General features: G+C 46.8%; 1 non-coding gene across 1 annotated transcript; it reads left to right on the plus strand.

Moving 5' to 3' along the window:
- The first annotated feature begins 4,746 nt into the window (after positions 1-4,746).
- LOC138512721 (U1 spliceosomal RNA) lies at positions 4,747-4,909 on the plus strand. Its single transcript, XR_011281503.1, has one exon. It is a non-coding gene; the product is annotated as a U1 spliceosomal RNA (small nuclear RNA).
- The last annotated feature ends 728 nt before the right edge of the window (positions 4,910-5,637 follow it).

The raw sequence follows: 5,637 nt of genomic DNA on the forward strand, positions 1-5,637 counted from the left end.
TCGACATTTGATGCTTACCTGTTGCCCTGTACTGATGACCTTATTGATCAACTTGGTAACTCTGACTATCTCTCCTCCATACACCGTGAAAAAAGCTATTGGCAGATCCCATTATATGCTCCAGATAAAGAAAAGACTGCCTTTGCCACACTCCTAGGCCTCTTCCATTTCATTGCTACAGGGAGCCCCCGCAACATTCCGACTGTTGATGGACAAAATCTTACGACCTTACTCTGACTTTTTTGCGGCATATACTGACGACATTGTGATTCACAGTCAAACCTGGGAGGATCACCTATATCACCCTTATACTGTCTTGAGGGTATTAAGATCAGCAGGATTAACCGCTAACCCTAAGAAATGCAAATTGGCCCAATCTGCAGTCAAATGCTTAGGCTTTTTTGTGGCGAATGGCACAGTGCTACCACAACAAGGCAAGGTCAAGGCAGTCCTAGATACCCTTACCCCTAAAATGGAAAAAGATCTTAGGGCTTTCTTAGGACTAATTGGGTATTACCGTAGGTTTATCCCCAATTTTTCCAGTAAAACCGCTAGCCTTACTGACAAATTAAAGAATGCGGAGCCCCACTAGATCATGTGGAATGAAGAAGATCAGAAATGTTACACCAGTTTAAAAGAGGCCCTCTGCCAGAGTCCCATACTGAAAGTAGCTGATTTTTTTAAGGAGATAATTCTTCAAAAAGGTGCCTCTCTAGCAGGATTAGGAGGCGTCCTTTCTGAAGATCATGATAGACTGGAGCACCCAATACTCTACATAAGTAGGAAGTTTTTCACTAGAGAGAAAAACTATTCATTTATTGAGCTTGAAATCATAGCTATCAAATGGGGTATCATCCACTTGAAGTATATTTGTTAGGATGGAAATTTAGACTCGTCACCGACCATTCACCCCTTCTGTGGATTAGCAAAAGGAAAAAATCAAATCCATGGGTTATGCGTTAGTTTCTGGATCTGCAACCTCATTGTTTCACAGCAGAGCACATGAAGGGCAGAGAGCAGGGAAATGTTGACGTCCTGTTGCAGTTCCCCTGTGAAAAATCCAGATCCACCCCGCATGGGGGATGGGTATGTGAGAAATCTGAGGGCATCCTCACCTCTTTCTCCAATAAAGCCTCCTCCCAGGGGGCCAGGGAACAGCCATTGCTTTTGGAATTTGACCCTGGGGGTGGACATTCAAGTGAGGATCACCTTGGTGGCGGATACTTGGGGAGTGTGGATGTAGTACCCTTGGATGAGATGCACTATCCCCCATTTCATTTTCATAGGAAATCAAATATTCCCCAGGCCATTATATGGTATTACAATCCTATCCCTATTTTCCAACTGACATTTACCCACACACACACACACCAACACCCACACCATTTTGGTACTGGGACGAAAAACAGTACCAAACACCACTTTGGTACTAGGACGAGGAAGAAGACAAACAACAACATGGAAAAGGGACTTCTGCAAAGACAGTGAACAGTCTAGTTGTGAGAAGATCAATCAGTCTGTCAGGGACTTCAAAATCCCCAGGACCTGTGAAGGAGGAGTCGGAGTGGCTGAAACCAGCTGGAAGAGCCAAAGCCACAATGATAGGCATGTGCGGAGGGGAGAGGTTTGCAGTATTTCCAGGGAGTGCAAAGTTGAGGCAGTGGAAGGAGGATGCGGTACGAGGGAAAGGTCCAGGCTGAACTGCTGGAGTGAAGCAGACGAGAGCCAGAGGACCCGCGAATAAGTGCCCGTCCCATTGACAGCCTGCTGGTGGATGAAGTGAAGCCGCCGAACGCCAGCACACCACAAATACGAGACCCCACACAGAGAAGTTGAACCGTGGCAGGCAGGAGACATGTATATCCGCTATGTGCATAATCCGATGAGCCTCCCTGGAGAAAGAAGCCTGGGCATGGCGATGGGGGGGTTGAGCCCATATGAATTGTTGAATTTTAAGTACTTTTGAATACCGACCTGAAAACTCAACAAGGAAGAAAGTTGATTTGACAAATGTGTTTGAAAGAGATTGAACTTTAAGTATAAACATGGTCCAAAGAAAATCCTTACAGATGAAAGGTGGCCAACCACCTATGGAGAAACTAGATGAGAAATTGGGATAAGAGAAATCCTTTAAACTGCCAGGCGAGTTAACCAGGCTCTGCTGTAGAATGGAAGCAGTGACTGTTAGGCAGAGTTTGTGTGCAGTACCCTTTGGGAACACTACACACAACTAGAACTACAGGTGTAAGCAAAACCAACCTTTGGTATAAGTCTGTACTACACAGTTTTGTGGTAGTGCTGCTGAGCCGTCAGGCTTATCTCAAGAGGGAATCTGAGCTGTTAGGGTGTTAGACAGAGGTCTACAATTACAAGTATTCAAATAGACTCTTATACTCAAGGTTTCTTGGTAAACAACTTATTAATTTATTTCACAGTCATCAAAACATTCACTAGAAGGAGGCATTTTATATCACACTAAAATATACTTTAGTACTTCACAAGATCAGGTTCTGAGGCATTTAAACTACTTTGAAAGAGGAGCAAAATGGCATTCTGACCATTTGAAGTAGGACCAAAAAGGCATAAGTAAATAAAACAAATATTACAGTTACTCTAAAACAGTGCAAATATTTTGAGGTCCCCAGAGGAGTTTATTCAATGCAATAGGTTAGGCCAAAGTCAATGGGCTAAAAAGTCTTGTATAGGATAAAGCAGTTCTGGAGGTTAAACGGAAAAGTTTTCGCCAAAGTTCTTGGAAGTAGCTCGTAAAAGAAAGAATCATATGTTGGGTTACAAGCTGACTAGGCCTGCAAGTTGCCAAAGTTTGATGCACTTTTGCAGTGAGAGGTAAATTCTCTCAGTCGGGTTTTCACAGTACCTTACAGTGAAGAAAAAGATGCAGCTGAAGACATCTGTTCCTGGCAGGTCCTGCAGATCTCGCTATTCCTAAGCTTCAGTCGTGGGGACAATAGGGAGGACGTCTGGGGACTCCTGATCTGCACTGGAACTGGTCGAAAAGCTGGCAAAGGCAAATCTTCAATTCCAGTAGCTGTAGTCAAGCAGACAAACTGGTGTCCTTCTCCCTGGCTATTCGGTTTCCTGCAGCACTCTGAGGAAAATCCAACCAGCTCCAAGAATGGTATCCAGGTGGCTTACGAATTGATTGGTCCCACCAACTCAAAGGGAGAAGTTGTCCTTGAAAGGCTTCTCTGTCGAGATGAACTTGGCGATTCGGACCTGCAGCAGGGCTTCACCGGGCAAACCAACAGTCCAGGAGTTGCAGAAGCCAACCTCTTCCAGCTCCTCTTCGTTTCTTTCGTTCCAGTGGTCGACTCTGCCTTCCAAACCAAGAGACTCGCCTTTTAAACAGTTTTCTCCCATTCATTCCAGCCTAGCTGCCACTCACCCAGCAGGGTGGCTGTCCTTGCCGGACAGTCAGCCAGTCAATCACACCAGAGTACATTTGGGTCTCCTAGGAGACTAAGCACAGCGAGTTTCAGGCACCTCCTCACTTCCTGCCCGCCCCAGACACACGGGCGCCAGGCGTAGGAACAAAGGGACCAAACCTGGTTTGGCGCGCAGAGACAAACTCTAGAAGGAGCTTTCCAAAAAGAAATGGCAAAAAAAAGAAGACCAGTTCCCGTTAAAACAAAGGAGGCTCAGACGCTATGTTGAAAAACATGGCTCCCGCCATTTAACGCTTCCGGTGTTCGTGGTTGGGAAAAATCGTGGTAGTTCGCTGTACAACCACTGCCACCAGCATTTTGAAAGGAAAGGGTAGCTTTTGACTACTACATGAGTTTCTAGACATAGGGGATACTAGGTAACCCCTCCATCCCTCTATTGTAAAATAGTGTGTGCTGGGTCTAGGAATTTGGAAAGACTAGTAAAGTCAATTTCACTTTACTTTCTCTGAGAAACAGTTGTTTATAACAGAGTAGACATTTAAACCTTAGGACAGCCTAAAAGGCTTCCCTGTGTCACTGCACTGAGGGTGCTGTGTGACACAAATAAAAAGATGATGCCTATGGAGTTGTCTAAAAATCCATAACCAAAAGAAATTAACACAGAACACAAACAGAATTAAAAAGTTAAAAGTCCTCAAGTTTAGCAAAAGAGCTGGAGGGCTCTAAGGTAGAGGGAATTAGCACATTTATGAGAAGTATCCATAACAGTGACATCATGTGCTTAAAGCAAGGTTTTCCAACATACGGCCCGCGGGCCACAATGCGGCCCTCCAAGCCATTTTATGTGGCCCGTGAGGCTCAGGAGCAGAGACAAAGGATTAGGGTTATATTTGCTGCCCGGCGGAAAAGAAAAAAAAAGGCCTGGCAGATTTATTTATTTATGCAATGTCTGTTGGGAACCTGTATCCGACAAACATTGCATACATAAATAAATTAACCGAGTCGTGGTTGAGGACCGTGTCATGGCAGAGGACTGTAACTGCCTATGGTGACCCCTTGCAAAGGGTCTCCAGAGACAGTTACAGTACTCAGCCAGGACCCGATTAATGTATTTATTTATGAAAGGTTTGTCAGATACGTGCACACAGCAGATTTATTTATTTATGCAATGCTTGTCGGATACCTGTATCTGACAAACATTGTATAAATAGATAAATTAACCGGGTCGTGGGGGTTGTGGTTTCCGGGAGGGCTGGGGCTCGGTCAGTGCCTTCCTTCGCACCCTCGGTTAGCAGGGCTTCTAGAGCGGGCCCAACCCCTGCCCTCTTGCTTGCAACTCATACTTACCTGGCAGGGGAGAATCTGTGATCAAAATGGCAGTTCTCCCAGGGTGAGGCTCATCCATTGCACATCGAATTTGCTGACCCCTGCGATGTCCCCAAATGCGGGATAGTCTACTGCATTATTTCTGGTAGTGGGGGACGGGTTTGCGCTTTGCCCTGATTTATTGGTGAAAGAAAGAAAGTTACGTGTGTGAGTCAGGTTGTTTGCACACAGAGCCCCAGGACAGAGTTTCTTTTGCTGCAGTCACGATAGCCAGCCCTGAGCAGCTCAGGGTTCCACGGCCCTGATGTATTGGTGAAAGAAAAGGTCACGTTTGTGAGTAGGTTGGTTGCGCATAGAGCCCCTGTTCTTGTAGCAGAATTTTGCTGCAGTCAAGAGGGCCAGCATTCACTGGAGGGGTGAAGTGCACAGGCGCCTAACCCCAGTCTTGTGTGCCCCATGATATCAGGTGCCCCTGTTGTTCTTGAAGCCACCCTGCCCTGGCTCTCTTTTCGGGCACAGGACCTCCAACCTTAAGAAGGCCCTGCCAGCTCCTGGGGGTGGGGGCGGCTGGAGTTGGTGGTGCTGGCTATCAGCTGCCTCCGCCAGCCCCGTCTGAGCACTGATGGGGCCGGTCGGGCGTTGCTGTGTCCTGCTGGGGGGCACCCCACTTGAGACGCTCTTGTTAAGCGGGGTGACCTGTCATCTCAGGAGGGACATGGACCCACCTGGGGCTGACACGCTAGTGGGCACACTGCACCAGGCCTGCTTGCATTTTGACTGGGCCTGCTGGCTGGTGACCAGGTCCGAAGTTCTGCAAATCTCGGGCCGAGCAGGGCCTGATGAAAGCTATACTATTCTTACAAACTAATCTAGGGATAAATCTCCACACCACTAGGACCCGCTT

Source organism: Ambystoma mexicanum, chromosome 6p (assembly GCF_040938575.1).
Source record: "Ambystoma mexicanum isolate Mex_15411 chromosome 6p, UKY_AmexF1_1, whole genome shotgun sequence".
Lineage (NCBI taxonomy): Eukaryota > Metazoa > Chordata > Amphibia > Caudata > Ambystomatidae > Ambystoma > Ambystoma mexicanum.